We start from the raw sequence: 18,544 nt of genomic DNA, 5'->3' as shown, positions 1-18,544 counted from the left end.
ATAAAAAAGTGAGCAGTAACAGAAGACCTGAGACTAAACATTGGAGAGTCCAAACAACATTTAAATGGTAAGGAATGGAAGGGTTAAAGTTCAGGTCAGAGAATAAATAATAATTAAAAGAACCTCAGAAAGGAGGAGGGAGTAAAATCTAGAAGACAGGTGACAGCATTGGTTTTTGATGAGAAATGGACACATCCTCTGTTACAGTAAATACCAGCAGATAAACACAGAAAGGGATGAAGTGAAAAGACAGTATATAAATTCAGCCAAAGAAATATGAGGATAACAGATCTATTATCTCTATGATATATGAAGGAAGATCATTTGCTGGAAATGTGTGATGATAAATGGGAGGATTTCAAAGGACTGAAGGGGGTAAACAAAGTATAAAATAGTAACTTCAAAGATATGAAAAATGAACTTTCCAGAGAAGCATATTCATAAGGTAACTGAGCTCAGTTCAAATTGTTCAAGTAAATTGAACTCTATTAAATTCCCCTTTAAAAACTGTTCCATTTCTGGTAAATTACATTCTGCCAGCTGAACAAACTAGTACAAGGAGCAAAGACACTTCAGGTACTTGTTAAACTGTTTAATAATGACAATGAACTCTATACTGGATGAGAAAGGAGGAGGAAATGAGTGAGAAAAAATAAAAGTCAATAAATAAGATCTCTGGCTGAGGCAGAACTCTTATAATATAGGCATGTAGGCTAGGAAAATAAGAATACAGTTGGAGAATGAAGTCTGAATTCATATCTTGAAATTATACCTTTCCTGGTGATAACATCTAGGGCATGACCATGTTGATGAGGAGTAAAGATCTCAGCTTCTTAAATCTTAAAAGACTTGCTTATGCACTTTAAATTTCTACCTACTAACACTGTTATAAAATTTGCCAGTCTACTCCATCCAGTTCAGTCCTTGTCAAAACTCAGCAAGTCTCAATATTCCAACTTCCCTCTATATTTTCTATAAAGTAAGAAATCCTGGAGCTAGCCTTGGCTCTTCAAGTCTATATTACACAATAAACACCTACTCCTGATTACCTTATCCTCTAACTCTAATGCCTCACTCTTTAACTTTTTACTGTATACTGGTAAAATCACCATAGTATAATATTTCTTGAGATATTTTCTTCTCAATCAGATTACGAATTCTGAGTTCAGTCTGTGGGGAGGTTGGGCAAGATGGCAGCTTAGTGAGGTGTAGAATTTAGTTCATCTTCCAGAGTACCTAGTAAATACCCAGGATCAGTACAGAACAACTTCTGGGGCTCCATCAGTAAATGGACACAAAACTGAGACCCCACACACAACTGTTATTTTCCAAAGCCACAGAGGCCAGTGCCCCACACCCATGGGAGGGCAAGCTGGTTCCTGGAGGGGAAAACAAACCGACTATACAAGCAGCAAGGGCTCAGCTCAACCAAGCTCCACTTGTGGAGTTAATTAGCAAATTTTGACTACTAAAAATACGCCCCCAGCACAGATAAACCTGCAATAGGCACTAAAGTAACTATGAGTTTTTGCCCTGCAGAGAAGGGGCAGGGCTGAAAGGGAAAAAAAAAGGCCAGAGGCTGTTTGAGTCAGACAGCACAAAATACTGGAAAATGGCTGGACCTCAAGAAAAGGGGACCTTTGATGTATTTTTTCAATTATGGGGTTTATTTTTCTAAATATGGGTTCACTGATTTAACTACTTACTTGGGATGCCCTTAAAAGAAAGTTTTTTCAGTGTGAACCTTAAAGGATCAGGGAAGTAAGTTCATTTATTATATCTCTGTTGGAAGGACAAAACTTCTCTCCCTGACACTTTATTATCTTCAATTTTACAAAGGGCCTTGATAGGTGGTTGTGCCTCAGCTAGAATTTTCAGGACTTTGAGTTGCTATATAGCTGGCATTTATAAAATCTGAAGTATCATATATACAGATATTTATTTAATTATGAAAAAAAGGAGGGGGGCATATAGAGCCTGGAGATATCCAGAGCGACAATCAACTTAAGCTCTTGATTGACAAACCCAAAGCACTGGAGTCCCACTCTGAAAAGACTTTTGTTTGTTTTCCCTTTTTTATACTCCTTAACAGCTCATGAGATAGAAATGGAAGCCTTCTCATGCTGCAGCATTGCCCCAGGAAAGGGCAAAATTATGCTTGTCTGAGAGAGAAAGTAACTAGTAGGGTAATAGGACTTAAGTCCCTAAAGGAGGTATCTTTCCCAAGAAAAAGGCAGGGTTCAACTCAAGTGGAATCCCTCCTTCAAGGAATTCAGGCCACAGGACTGGAAAACTGAAGTAATTACTGCCAACCTAAAAACCTCACATCTGTCTCAAACATGCTCCTGCAGAGAGAGTCTGCTGAAATTAAAGGTACCACATCACTGTACGCTGGTGGGAAGCCTTAGGCAGACAAGTGCCACATGCTAGGTAGGATAGGAAAACACAGAGTCTAGAGGCTTCACAGGAAAGCCTAACAACTTGCTGGATCTCACCCTCTGGAAAAACTGAAGCTGGAGACTTTCCCTCCTGAGATGTGGGTCAGTCCAGTTGGGGAAAACCTCACTGGGATCTAAAATATTTGAGAAGACCATCCTCAAGAAAAAAAAAGAAGAAGAGAAAAAAAAAGGCTCCATATAGCAGGGTAAGAAACAGTAAAACAAGAACTGAAAAATTCTGATCAGTTAAACAGAACTTATGCTAGAGATCAAGAATAAGTTGAGCTGAATACTAAAGAACAGATAGAAAACAAAGCCATCGAGCAAGAAAACTGTAAGGAAAGGAGTGAAAACAACCCCCAGAAGGAACTAATTAGGAAATTAAATACTTACATGCTAGCAAAAAGTAACAAGTCATACCAGGAAAATCAGAGATATGGCCCAGTCAAAGAAAGAAATCAAACTTCCAAATGAGATATAGGAGTTGAAACAACGAATTCAGGATGTTCATACAGACATGGAAAATCTCATCAAAAATCAAATCAGTGAGTTGAGGGAGAATATAAGGAATGCATTAGGTGACCAAGAAGAACAAACAAAAAGTTTGAAAAGACAAACACAAAACTTAGGGGAATGAAAGACATACTAGAAGACATAAAAAAAAAAACAATAGAAATCTACAAGGATACATCTGAAGAAGGATGAGAAAGGATTAGTGAACTAGAGGACTAGACATCTGAACTCCTGACACACAAAAAAATATACAGGGAAAAGAATGGAAAAATATGAGATGCATTTGAGACCCAAGGACAAATATAGGTTGGAAGTGAAAGGTTAGGAAAAGATAGTTCATGCAACAAAAATCAGAAAAGACCAGGAGTACCTATATGATCTGGCAAATTAGACTTCAAATGTAGAACAATTAAAAGAGACAAAGAAGGACACTAGGTATTAATAAAAGGAACAACTCAACAACAAGACATAACAATCGTGAATATATATGCACTGAGCCAGAGTGTTCCAAAATGCATGAGGCAAACACTGAAAAGAGAAATAGACACATCTACCATAACAGTTGGAAACTTCAATTCCCCTCTCTCATAAAAGGATATAACAGGTAGACAGAGGATCAATAAAGAAACAGAGAACTTGAATAATACAAAAATGAACTAGACTTAGCAAACATCTATAGAACACTACACCACACAACAGCAGGATACATCTTTTTCTCAAGTATTCATGGATCATTCTCAAGAATAGATCATATGCTGGGTCACAAAGCCAGTCAAAGTAAATTTAAAAGACTGGAATCATGCAAAACAGTTTCTCAGATCATAAAGGAATGAAGCTGGACATCTGTAACAGGCAGAGGGCCAGAATATTCACAAATATAATGAGACTCAATGACACACTGTTAAAGGACCAGTGGCTCAAGGAATAAGTTAAAAGAGAAATCAGTAAATATCTCAAGGAAAATGAAAATGAAAGCACAACATATCAAAATTTATGGGATGTAGCAAAAGCAGGGCTAAGAGGGAAATTTATTACCCTAAATGCCTTTATCTAAAAAGAAGAAAGAGTAAAAACCAAGGTACTAACTGTTCACTTGGAAGAACTATAGAAAGAACCACAAACTAACCCCAAAGCAAGCAAAGCAAAAGATATAAAGACGATTAGAGCAGAAATAAATGAAATTAAGAACATGAAAACAATTGAGAAAATCAACAAAACTAGAAGTTGGTTCTTTAAGAAAATCAATAAAATTGACGGACTCTTAGCAAGGCTCACAAAAAGAAAAAGAGAGAGAATTCAAATAAATAAAATCAGAAATGGAAGAGGAGACATAACCACTGACCTCGAAGAAATAAAGGAGGTAATGAGAGGATGTTAATAGACTAGACAATGTAGATGCAATGGACAACTTCCTAGAAAGGTTTGAACAACCAACATTGATTCAAGAAGTAACAGATGACCTCAACAAACCAATCACAAGTGAAGAAACTGCATCAGTCATTAAGAAGCTCCCAAAAAAGAAAAATCCAGGACCAGATGGCTTCTTATGTGAATTCTACCAAGCATTCAAGAAAGAATTACTAACAATCCTGCTCAAAATCTTTAAAAAATTTTTAAGAGGAGGGAAGGCTACCTAACTCATTCTATGAAGCCAACATCACCCACATACCAAAGCTAGACAAAGATACTACAAGAAAAGAAAATTACAGACCAATCTCTCTAATGAACAAAGATGCAAAATTCCTCAACAAAATTCTTGCAAACCGAATCCAGCAGCACATTAAAAGAATAATACACCATGATCAAGTGGGATTCATCCTAGTTATGCTAGGATGGTTCAACATAAGAAAATCAATTAATGGAATGCATCATATCAACAAATCAAAGCAGAAAAACCACATGATCATTTCAACTGATGCAGAAAAGGCATTTGACAAAATTCAACATTATTTCTTCCTGAAAACACTTCAAAGGATAGGAATAGAAGGAAACCTCAACATGATAAAGGGAATATATAAAAAACCCATAGCTAACATCATCCTCAACGGGGAAAGACTGAAAGCTTTCACACTAAGATCAGGAACAAGACAAGATGTCCACTCTCACCACTGTTATTCAACACTGTGTTGGAAGTTTTAGCAAAATTATTAGAGCTTAATAAATGAATACAGCAAATTCACAGGTTACAAGATCAACACTCAAAAATCTGTGGAGTTTCTATATACCAGTAATGAGCAATCTGAGGGGTAAATCAAGAAAAAAATTCCATTTACAACTGCAACCAAAAGTATAAAATATTTAGGAATAAATTTAACTAAGGATACAAAAGACCTATACGAAGAAAACTACAAGAATTTGCTAAAAGGAAATTAGCAAATTACCTAAATAAATGGAAGGGCATGCTATGTTCATGGACTGGAAGACTACATACAGTTAATATATCAATTCTACCTAAATTGATTTATAGATTCATTGTAATACCAATTAAAATCCCTGAAATTTACTTTGCAGATATACAAAAACCAATAACCAATATTCAGAAGGGCAGTGTGCCCCAAATAGCTAAAAGTATCTTGAAAAAGAAAAACAAAGTCAGAGGTCTCACGCTACATAACTTTAAGGCCTATTATGCAGCTACATCATGGCAATGGCAGAAAGATCATTATACTCACCAACAGAATTGAGTAGAGTGTTCAGATATATACCCTCTCATCTATGGACAATTGATATTTGATAAGGCAGTCAAGCCAACTCACCTACGACAGAACAGTCTGTTCAACAAATGGTGCTTGCAGAAGTGGATATCCATATGCAAAAGAATGAAAGAGGATCCATAGCCCACACACAAATTAACTGAAAATGGATCAAAGACTTAAACATTAGACTAAGACCATACAACTTTTAGAACAAAATGTAGGGAAATATCTTTAAAAATTTGTAATAGGAGGTTGTTTCCTAGATCTTACACCCAAAGCACGAGCATTGAAGAAAGAAATAGATCAATGGGAACTCCTCAAAATCAAACACTTTTGTGCAACACAGAACTTGCCAAGAAAGTAAAAAGACAGCCTACATAATGGGAGACAATATTTGGAAATGACTTATCAGGTAAGGGTCTATTATCCAGAATATATAAAGAGACTGTTTAACTCAATAACAAAAAGACAAAAAACCCAATTAAAAAATGGGCAAGAGGCATGAACAGATACTTCTCAGAAGAAGAAATACAAATGGCTAAAAGGCACATGAAAAGATGCTCAACTTCCCTGGCTACTAGGGAAATGCAAATCAAAACCACAATGAGATATCATCTCACACCCACAGGAATGGCCATTATCAATAAAACAGAAAATTGCAAGTACTAGAGAGGATGTGAAGAAAGAGGCATACTTATCCACTGTTGGTGGGAATGTAAAATGTTACAACCACTGTGGAAGGCAGTTTGGTGGTTCCTCAGGAAACTTAAGTATAGAAGTGCCATAAGATACAGCAATACCATTGGTAGGTATCTATTAAGAAGACATGAGGGCAAGGACACAAACGGACATCAGCACACCAATGTTTATAGCACCATTATTTATAATTGCCAAGAGATGGAAACAGTCCAAATGTCCATCAACAGATCAGTGGCTAAACAAGTTGTGAAATATACATACAATGGAATACTATGCAACTGTAAGAGAGAAAAAGGTCATGAAGTATGTAACAATGTGAATGGAACTTGAGGATGTTATGTTGAGTGAAATTAGCCAGAAACTAAAGGACAAATACTGATATGAACTAACATTAATGTTAGCTCATTGATATGAATTAACATTAATGAATGAACTTGGAGAATTTCACTTAAGAACAAAGGTCATCAGGAGATAGAAATAGGATAGATATTGGGTAACTGGAGGTGAAGAGATGCAGATTGTGCAACAGGACTGACTGTAAAAATTCAGAAATGGATAGCACAATACTACCTGATTGTAGCAGAATAATGTAAGTACACTAAATGAAGTTGAAAGTGAGAATGATAGAGGGAGGAGGAGGGTTGGGGGCACATAAGAAACCAGAGGGAAAGATAGACAATAAAGACTGAGATGGTGCAATCTAGGAATGGCTAGTGTACAATAATAGTGACTAAATGTACAAATTAAAAAATGTTTTTGTATAAGGAAGAACAAAGGAATGTCAATATTGCCAGGTGCTGAAAATAGATAGTCATTCATATCTTAAAACTTCTGCATGAGACTAAAGCAAGAAATGTTTATTTGGTACAAAATTTATATTTTGACTAGTGCATTTCCTAATTTAACTTATATGGACAGTTTAATTGAACACCATAAGCACATGGAACCTTGAATAGGGCATGATTTCTTGTAGGTTTGTCCAGGTTAGTGTGAAGCCCCAATAAAACAAAGAGTAATTTAAATCATGAATAAAGAAGTATTAGCAAAGTCCCCTTGGGGATATGGGGAGAAAAGGGGAAAAATTAAACTCCTCCATTTGGAGAATTCCTGATGTTCTCTCAAGAAGTGGGGACAACCAAATCAACCTCAATCTTGGGGTCTGTCCCTATGAAATTTATCCCTGCAAAAGACAGGGTAAGCCTACTTAAAATTAGGCCTAAGAGACATGCCCCCCACAAAGAACCTCTTTTGTTGCTCAGATGTAGCCTGTTCCTTTCTCCCAGCCAACATGGCAAGCGAACTCACTGCCCTCCTCCTTTCTACATGGGACATGATTCCCAAGGTAGTAAACCTTCCTGGCAATGGGGCACAGAAATCCTTTAGAATGAGTTGGAACTCAGCATCAAGGGATTGAGAAAACCTTCTCAACCATAAGGGGGAAGAGAAAAATGAGACAAAATAAAGTGTCAGTGGCCAAGAGATTTCAAACAGAGCCAAGAGGTTATCCTGGAGGTTATTCTTACACATTATATAGATATCACCTTTTTAGTTTGTGGTGTATTAAAGTGGATAGAGGGAAGTGCCTAAAACTGGAGAGCTGTGTTCCAGTAGCCATGTTTCTTGAAATGATTATATAATGCTATAGCTTTCGCAATGTGACTGATTGTGAAAACCTTGTGTCTGATAATCCTTTTATCTATGGTATGGACAGATGAGTAAAATATACAGATAAGAAATAAATAATACAGAGAACAAACATTAAAATAAATTGAGTAGATTGAAATACTAATGGTCAATAACAGGGAGTGGTAAGAGGTATGGCATGTATGAGTTTTTTCATTTTTCTTTCTTTTGCTGGAGGGATGCAAATGTTAAAAAAAAATGATCATGGTGATGAATACACAATCATGTGATTATACTGTGAGCCACTGATTGTAACCATGTCATGAATGTTTGCATATCAAGAATGTTTGTATGCTTCTTCATTATTCATAATTTAAAAAAATGTGCTGGCTATGGGTATAAACTGAATAAAACATGAAAAAAAAGAAAGTAAAAAAATAATAAAAGCATGATACTGGAATACAGATAGATTCACTGACCAAGGAATCAAATAGTCTTCAGATATAGACCCTTCTCATCTACAGACAAATGAACTTTGATAAGGCAGTCAAACCAACCCACCTGGGACAGAGCAGCCTTTTCAATAAATGGTGCTTGGAGAACCAGATATCCATAGGCAAAAGAAGAAACAGGATCCATATTACATACCCTCAAACTCAAAATGGATCAAACACCTGAACATTATAGCTAAGACAAAAAACTTGTAGAAGAAACTGTAGAGAAATATCTTATAAATCTTGTAATAGAAGGTGGTTTTTTTAGACCTTAACCCAAAGCATCAGCACTGAAAAAAAGAAACACACATGGGAACTCAAACACTTCTATGCATCAAAGAACTTTGTAAAGAGAGTAAAAAAGGCAGCTACTCAATGGGAAACAATATTTGGAAACTACATATTAGATAAGGATTTAGTATCCAGAATACATAAAGAGATTATTCAACTGAAAAACAAAGATGAATAACACAATAAAAAATATGCAAAAGACATAAACTTCTTAGTAGAGGAAATACCAATGGCTAAAAGGTACATGAAAAGATGCTCAACTTCACTGGCAAATAGGGAAATAAAAATCAAAACCACAATGAAATATCATCTCAAACCCATTAGAATGATCATTATCAAAAACAAAACAAAACAGAAAATGACAAATGCTGGAGAGGATATGGAGAAAGAGGATTTGGTCCAACTGTTGATGGGAAATGTAACATGGTCCAACCACTCTTGAAGGCAGTTTGGTGGTTCCTGAGGAAGCTAAGTATAGAATTGCCATATGATCCAGCAATACCATTAATACATCCTATTAAGAGGATGTGAGGGCAACAAAACAAAAGGACAACTGCACACCAATGCTCAGAGCAGAATTATTTACAACTGCCAAGATGGAAACAGCCCAAATGTCCATCAACAGATGAGTGGCTAAACAAGCTGCGGTATTTACATACTATGGAATATTACACAGCTATAAGAAAATAAAGTCATGAAGTATGTAACAATGTGGATGAACCTTGAGGACATTATCCTGAGTGAAATTAGCCAGAAACAAAAGGACAAATATGTATTGTCCCACTAAGATGAATTAACATTAATGTGTGAACCTGGAGAATTGAAGTTAATCCTACAAAAGAGTAGACATTTTGGAGAGTTCCTTTTGAGAATGAGGAGAGAGCCACAGAACCATGACAGAAGGACAAGAAAATGACAGAGTCCACGAGCCAGCAACCTTTGGAGATGAAGAAGGAAAACACCTCCCACGGAGCTTCATGAAGTAAGATGGCCAGAAAGAAAGCTAGCAGATGCTACCTGTTCGCTATATGCCCTTCCAGCTGAAAGAGAAACACTAAACATCATCAGCCTTTTTGAACCAAGGTATCTTTCCCTGGATGCCTTCGATTGGACATTTCTATAGACTTGTTTTAATCTGGACAATTTCACAGCCTTAGAACTATAAACTAGCAACTTATTAAATTCCACTTTATAAAGCTGTTCTATTTCTAGTATACCACATTCCAGCAGCTAGCTAACAAGTAACCGTATATATGAGCTTTCTCTTTTTTTTCTTTTTATTTATTTTTCTGGAGTGATGCAAATGTTCTAAAAAATTATCATGGTGATAAATACACAATTACATGATGATGTTTTGAACCACTGATTGTACACCATGTATGGAATGTATGTGTGTGAAGATTTCTCAATAAAAACATTAAAAAAAACAGATTAGGTCTTGTTAAAATTTTTTAAAACACACTGAACACTCATTTTCTGCAAAGCATTGTACTGTTATATTTAAGCTTCTTTTCTATTCTCACATATTTAGTATCAAGCTATGTACATAAAAGGCATTTAATATACTTCATGGCTGTGAAATAAACCTAGGAAGGACAAACAAGAAATAACTCAGAAAGTGCATCTACAGAAGCCTCTGAAGACATGCAAAGTACACAATAAATGTTGTGCACTGATCAAGTCTGATTACAGGGAAAAAAAACTTTTAGACAATATCTAGAAGCATTACTTTTTTCCCTCCTCAGAACCCTCAAAGACATTTTCATGAGTTCTCAAACACAATCAGTAATGATTGCCAGATGACAGAAAGGGAAAAGAAAGATTTTGACCCTTTCTTATCTAAGTACACTTTATTGTATTCACCTTTCTTCACAGAAGCATGTCGTAAATACTACTAGAAATTATAATTTCCTCTAGAAGGTTATCTGCAGTGCTCACAATTTAGTCAGTCTAAAACAACAAAAACATACAACAAATTTCCAAAGAACTCTACTTCAGGAGGAAAAAATTAAAACTGATCTTAGGAACCAGAAGTTTTCAAACTGTAAGAGACTTTATATTCTTATAAAAAATTACCTAGAAACTTTGATCGATAAGAACAAAAGCATTACTTATTTGACTTAAACTGAAAAATAAGGGTAGTAGTCTTTTATAACCCAAAACAATGCCTATTTCCTTTCATAAAGAAATAACACAAGTGCTTGGACAATAAAATCAGTTTGAACAATATTTGTATTTGGACATGCAAAATTTGTTACAATGTATTATATGCATTACATACATAATGTATACATAAAAAATGGGAAACCTAATTTGCTTGTGTGAAACTGTTATATACCCTAGAAAAGCCATGTTCTTCTAATCCAATCTTGTGGGTGCAGACCTATGGTAGGGGGAACCTTTTGATTAGACGGTTTCCATAGAGATGTGACCCACCCAATTCAAGGTGGGTGTTGATCCTTTTACTGGAATCCTATATGAATAGAATAGAAGTCAAAAAACAGATAGAGAGCTCAGGGCTGACCTTTGAAGAAACAAACTGCTAAAAAGATGAAATCCAGAGTTTGCCCCAGAGAAGCTAAAAGAGGACCCACAGATGCTTAGAAAGGGAAATTATCCCAGTACAGGCCAGAAAGACCTGTAGGAACTAAGAGAGCCATTCTGAAAAACAGCCAGGAGAGAAAGGCCAGCAGAGATTACCATGTGCCTTCCCATGTGACAAAGAAACCCTGATGCCATCGGCTTTTGAGTGAAGGTATCCTCATATTGCTGCCCTAATTTGGATATCTTCACATACTTAGAACTGTAAATCTGTAACCTAATAAATCACCTTTGTAAAAGCCAATCCATCATTCTGGCTGATTTAGCAAATTGAAACATCTAACAATTAAAAAAAAATCTTATCTAAATAAACCGTGTGTATATATCTCATTATAAAACAGATTTGAAGCACATCTATAAATGCAGAGTTGCATATATATAAGCAAAAATGAAATATTACTAAAAGCAGAAACTTTCATTTTTTGATTAATAAGTTATGATTTACTGGGTTGGCCAGTAAATCTTTGCAACTTTGTCAGCACAGCATTATCATTAAACTTCTTTTACAGATGACAGAACTGAGGATTAACAAGGTTAAGCAATTTGTTCAAGCTTATATACCTAGCAAAATTCCAAAATGAAATCAATAAAATCTGTCTGCCATTTTAAGTGAAAGGGCCCAAAGTAATACCAATTTTAAGACATATTTTTAGCACTTACAAGCTTTAACAGAGATTATATAAGGTGCGTTAACTCAGGGATCAGGAAAATTTTTCTGCAAAGGGCCACACAATACATATTTTAGGCACTGTAGACCATACAATCTGTCACAACTATTCAACTCAGCTGCTGTAGTGCAAAAGCAGACAGAGAACATGTAAATGGATAAATATGGCTTTATCTTTCTTTTATTTTGATTTTCTTATACATAATAAAACCTGATATATCCTGAAATTTGAATTTCGTATAATCTTCATGTGTAAAAAACATTATTCTTTTGGTTTTTGCAAGCATTTAAAAATGTAAAAATCATTCTTAACTCATGGGCCACACTAAAATAGAAACTGGGTTAGATTTGGTCACTGGGTCACAGTTTGATGATTCCTGCTTTAACTGAAAAGTTAAACATTAAAAAAATATTAATACAATACAAATACACTATTATTTAAGCACAAATAATATTTTTACCTAACGACTTTCAAATAATCATTTCATGTATCATTTCTATAATTTACACATATTGTTATACATTCTGTAATTTATACATATACACAGTACCTTTTCTATGGTATCACTTTTAATTTGCTCATCTTAAGTTACTTCATCTCACCATTGCAGATAACCTAAAAGAAAAATGTTAACATAAAAAAGTTAAACACTTATGCAATTGCTTTCAATACATTAAATGTCATAGAAGCCATGCAACTAGTGAATATAATTAATGATAATGAACTCTACACTTAATAATTCTTAAAATGGCAAATTTTGTTATACATATATATATTTTTTTGCATGGGCAGGCACTGGGAATTGAACCCAGGTCTCTGGCATGGCAGGTGAGAACCCTGCCACCGAGCCACTGTGGCCTGCCCTGTTATGTATACATTTTGTTGCAACTTTAAAAAAAAAGCCATACAACTGAAAGTTCTTGATTATAGGCAACACAAAATAATCCTGGAAACCAAAAGAGAACATTTCAATTGTATGTGCTTCTGGCAGAACACTTAAATATGTAATGTGTAACTAAAATCAGCAAGTGAAATGTTATCAAAATCCTAGAGTTACAAAAATGCAGATAACTAACATAACACAGTTTACAATATAGTGTGAAGATGTCTTTTGAGACAATTCAAACTATCCTTCTTTTCTCTGGTAGCATACTTTTAAAATACTAAACCCACGAAAGCATCCTATGACCTGATTAGTGTACTTACTGTCCTCCATTCAAATAGTAGTCTAATACTTGAAAGTATGTATGACTATTATATAGGAGAACATTTTTAAATGCATAATAAATTGTTTAGACAGAGTAAAAAGCTCATACAAAATTTTCTTATTTAATGCACTTAATGTACATTTTCAATCAAACAAGTTTCATCTTTAAAAAGTTCACATTCTACATTTTAAAATAATCTTAAATCTTAATTCACAAAATGTTTATAATTTTTCAGATTAATTTTGCAACTATTAAACAAAAACACCTTTGAATATCTTTTAATTTTATATATCAATGATTACTGAAGGAGAATTTTATGGCATCACTAAAAGTGAAAAATTACTGCCAATCCAACAAACTAATCAAAAAACCATACAATATTTAGTAATAGTATATTTAAAGGACAAAAGAGGTGCAAAAGAGCAGACTTCAAATTCTTATACTTAACAGAATTAGAAGATACAGATGTTCTGGGTTTTTTCTTCAAATACAAAGACCTTTTACTTCAACAAAATACACCCATGATCCTTTTTCATTTTTCCTATCACCTCAATTTTTTAAAAAGTAAACATATTCAGATTTCTGTGTAAAATGCACATGAACTGTTTTTACAGTTTTAAATGAGAAATTTTAAATGTTACTATTCTTTTTTCACCTGAATTTTTTAAAAAAATTACTTCAAAGCCAAAATTAAGTCCCAATTTCCAAAGTAATTTAGAATCATTATATATCCAAAGGGGGAAAAGTCCTATGTGCTTTCAAAAGTATTGCTGCCAGCAAGTCATTTTACTGGTGTGACGATTTCTAAAGCTACATTAACAGCATATCTCATGAATCTTTCATTGTAAACTTTTACAGTTGACAGACTTGGAAATATTAACATTCAGTACTTATATCATAGGAAACCTTATTTCAGGATATAAGAAATAATTCAAACATCCAGCTCACTCAGGATAACACAGGCATTTCTCTCCTCTTCTTCCCAGAACTGATTTAAAGTAGATAGTAAAGAAGGAATATTATGTTTAGCTTCATAGTGGCAAAAAAGAAATCTAAGGAGGGGAGGAGGAGATTATAAGAAACTTCATTAAAAGTAAAGAGAAGGGGAGCCACTCAGCACAGAAGAAACCCAGGAAGGTCTGGACTCAGAAACGTGAAAAGCATGCAGGAAGAGACTGAGAAACAGAGCCAACACATTTTATAATTCCAAATAACTTCCTATGGCCTCAATACCTCTATACCCCATCACTGTGGAAAATGCTCAAACAGACAAACATCTCACCTAGGGAAAATATTCAGAGAACTCCCCACTAAATAAACTGACAAACCCAAATGAATCTGCTTTCTGGGATTTAAAGTCCTTTAGAAAAAAAGTCAGTTCTCAATCCCATCATCTTGAGACTAAGCCACTTTCTCCCATGTATAGCCTCAGAGTCCACTTTTTGCTGACTTTTTTATTGTTAAAGTCTAAGGCCAGAGCTCCACAGAGTAAAGGGAAAATCTTCTCCCTGCTGTGACAGTTTATGCTCACTACAGTACAGGGTGTAACAGAAAGAGAAAGCACCTAGTAGTAGAAGTGCTGGATTTCATCAAGTTCAAGGTACTGCCAGGCAAGTGTGGCAAATTAAAGAAGGAGCAAAAAAGTTAACAGTATATATGAGCTGATCATGGAATATAAGAATAATGTACTCATTCCTCTTCACTGGATCATTTTCATCATCATATAATCACGCTGTTATTTCCTATCTCTTAGAAGAAGAAAAAAAATTCTTGCTCCACCTCCCCAATATAGCTACTGCCTCATTTCTCTCCTTAAAGAGTTGTTAATACTCACTGTCAAGAATTCCTCTCTTCTGAGCAGAGAATAAACAAATATTTGCATAGTCCCCTTGGGGGGCTGACGAGAAAGGAGGAGATATTCAACTTCCCCATCTGGGGATTTTCTGATATTCTCACAAGCAGTGAGAAATATATCCACAATCTGATCACTTCACCACACCTACTACTATCACTTGGTCCAAGTCATTGTTGTCACTAGTCTCCCCCTGGGCTGGTTATAATCTGTTCTGTACCCCAGAAAAGCCATTTTCTATTAATTCTAATCTTACTGTGTGGGGGCAGACCTACTGTTTGGGTAGAATATTTTGATTCGGTTGTTTCCATGGTGATGTGGTCTACTCAATTGTGGGTGTGACCTTTTGATTAGATTATTTCCATGGAGGTTTGGATACACCTATTTAAGCTGGGTCTTAATTTACTAGAGTACTTAAAAGAGCCGGCACAGGAAAATATTTGAGTAAAAACTCAGACACAAATACTTGGAGATGCATGGAATGTCAACAGAGATGCTTAGAGTGCCAACAGAGATGCTTGGAGAGATGTTAGAAACCACAACCCAGCAAGGTTCGCCCTGCACCTTTCCATGAGATGCTAAGCAAGCCAGAACCTGGATAAAGCTGATACAGAGTAGCTAAGTGAGGGCCCACAGATGCTCAGAGAGGAAGCCACTAGAATCAGAAACAAAGAAACAAACCAGAGCAAGAACCTCAGGTGCCAGCCATAGGCCTTCTCAGCTCACAAGAAATCTCAGATGCCATTTGGCCATTCTTTGGAATCAAAATATCTTTCCTGAGTATTTGCAAAGTCCCCTTCAGGAAATGGTGACAACCAGGGAAAATTCAACCTCCCTAAGGTGAATTCTTGATATTCTCCCAAGCAGTGGGGATAACCAAAGCTATAGGTTGAGCCACCAGTCTTGGGGTTTGTTCATATGAAACTTAACCCCATGATAGGTCAAGCCTACCTAAAATTAGGCCTAACAGTCACCCCCAAGACAACCTCTTCTGCTACTCAGATGTGGCCCCTCTCTCCAGCCAATGCAACAAGAAAACTCACCACCCTCCCCCTGTCTACATGGGACTTGACTCCCAGGGGTGTGGACCTTCCTGGCAATGTGGGACAGAAATCCTAGAATGAGATGAGACTCAGCATCAAGGGATTGAGAAAACCTTCTCCACCAAAAGGCGGAAGAGTGAAATGAGACAGAGTGTCAATGGCTGAGAGATTCCAAACAGAGTCAGATGGTTATCCTGGAGGTTATTCGTATGCATTAAGTAGATATCACCTTGTTATTTCAGATGTAATGGAGAGGCAGGAGGGAACTGCCTGAAAATGTAGAGCTGTGTTCCAGTAGCCATGTTTCTTGATGATGATTGCATAATGATACAGCTTTCACAATGTGACTGTGTGACTGTGAAAACCTTGTCTGATGCTCCTTTATTTACTTTGTCAGTAGATGAGTAGACCATATAGAATAAAAATAAATATTAGTGGGAACAAATGTTAAAATAAATTTAGTTTGAAATGCTAGTGATCAATGAAAGGGGGGAAGGGGTATGGTATATATAATTTTTTTCTGTTTTTGTTTTATTTCTTTTTCTGTTGTCTTTTTATTTTTTTCTGAATTGATACAATATGTTCTAAGAAATGATCATGATGATGAATGTGCAACTATGTGATGATACTGTGAATTACTGATTATAAATGTAGAACAGAGTGATCATGTATTAAGAATGTTTCTTTCTTGTCATATATTTTTAATTTAAAAATAAAAAAAAATTTTTTAAATATCTTTCTTGGATGCCTTAGTTGCAACATTTTTATGATCTTAGAACTTCCAGTTTGCTAGCTTCCAGAATACAATACACCATAAACGGAATGGCTTTTAAAAAGGGGAACTTAATCAGATGCTAGTTTACAGTTCCAAGGCCGAGAAAATGTCCCAATTAAAACAAGTCTATAGAAATGTACAGTCTAAGGCATCCAGGGAAAGATACCTTGGTTCAAGAAGGCTGATGAAATTCACGGTTTCTCTCTCAAGTGAGAAGGTACATGGTGAACACTGTCAGAGTTTCTCTCTTATCTAGAAAGGCACATGTTGAACACGGTGCTCGTTCCTCTCTCATCTGGAAGGGCAAATGGCAAACAAGGCATCATCTGCTAGCTTCTTCTCCTGGCTTCCTGTTTCATGAAGACATTTTCTATCTTCATCTCCAAAGGTTGCTGGCTGGTGGACTCTGCTTCTCATGGCTATGTCGTTCTGCTCTGCTCTCTCTGAATCTCCCACTCTCTAAAATGTTTCCTCTTCTGTAGGACTTCAGAAACTAATCAAAACTCACCCAAATGGGTGGAGACATGCCTCTACCTAATCCACTCTAACAACCACTCTTCATTAAATCACATCTCCAGGGAGATGATCTCATTACATTCCAAACACATAATACTGAATAGGGATTAGAAGAAGTGGCTGCCTTTACAAAATAGGATTAGGATTAAAACATGGCTTTTCTAGGGTACATATATTATTTCAAACCAGCACAGAATAAACTTGTGACTTAATTAATCCTCTTTATTAAACCCAATCCATTTCTGGAATATTGCATTCCAGCAGCTTGAACAAACCAAAACAGATTTAAACATATTTTGGTACCAGAGAAGTGGGATGCTGTGATTTGCAAAAACCAAACTTGTTGGAAAGGCTTTTGAAATGGATAAGGGGAAAAATCTAGAAGAGTTCTGAGGAGCTTGACAAAGAAGGCCTAGAATGCTTTTAAGAGACTGTTGATAGAAATATGGACATTAAAGATACTTCAGATGAGGGCTTAGAAATGAGCAATGCATCATTGCAAACTGGAAGAAAGGCAATCCTTGTTTTAAACTTGCAGAGAATTTGGAAAAATTGAGTCCTGGTGCTAGATGGAAGGGAGAATTTGAAAGCAACCAGCTAGGGTATCTAGTTGAGGAAATCTTCAAACTAAATATGGAAATGCAGCTTGGCTTCTTCTTGTAGCTTAGATTAAAATCCAACAGAAAAGAGATAAGTTGAGAACTGAAATCTTGGGTACAAACTAGCCAGAAATTGATGGTCTGAAAAGTTCTGAGTTTTCAGAAACAGGGACCCCAGCAGCAGTAGCAATTGCACACATGAGGATTGAACCAAACATGGAACCAGTTAGCCATGTCAGGACAAACCAGGATTGGAGATGGGAGTTATCCAGAAAAGATCTGTGTTAAGTCCTATTGTCTGATGGCTTTAAACCCTGTATAGTGCATTCTAAACCAAGATATTTTTTGTGAGATCTGTATAAATGGAACCACTGCCAATCTGGACTAAAAGAGACAAACTGAAGGAAAAAAAAATGTTCACAGTAAAACCATGGAGCTAAGGTCTGAAGCCAAGAAATCTCGGACCAGGAGAAAGGACCTGCACATCCACATGGAAAGGGTGAGTTTACCCTGGAGCAGGGACAGGCA

At 35.9% G+C, this 18,544-nt stretch overlaps 1 long non-coding RNA gene across 5 annotated transcripts in view; it reads right to left on the bottom strand.

The window, feature by feature from the left end:
- LOC143648118 (uncharacterized) overlaps positions 1–15,437 on the bottom strand; it is a 167,367-nt gene extending 151,930 nt beyond the window's left edge. For 3 of the 5 annotated variants that reach the window (XR_013158378.1, XR_013158379.1, XR_013158380.1), the window contains exons 1-2: positions 15,066–15,384; positions 12,574–12,638 (exon numbers count right to left, since the gene is read on the bottom strand). This is a non-coding gene — a long non-coding RNA (uncharacterized LOC143648118). Of the gene's footprint in view, positions 1–12,573; positions 12,639–15,065 lie in introns of all 5 variants that reach the window. The other 2 variants (XR_013158377.1, XR_013158376.1) reach the window with 2 other exon arrangements.
- Positions 15,438–18,544: the final 3,107 nt, after the last annotated feature.

This window comes from Tamandua tetradactyla, chromosome 10 (assembly GCF_023851605.1).
Source record: "Tamandua tetradactyla isolate mTamTet1 chromosome 10, mTamTet1.pri, whole genome shotgun sequence".
Taxonomy (NCBI): Eukaryota; Metazoa; Chordata; class Mammalia; order Pilosa; family Myrmecophagidae; genus Tamandua; species Tamandua tetradactyla.
The sequence above is the reverse complement of the archived record's forward strand: the minus strand, read 5'-3'. Positions and strand labels throughout refer to the sequence as shown.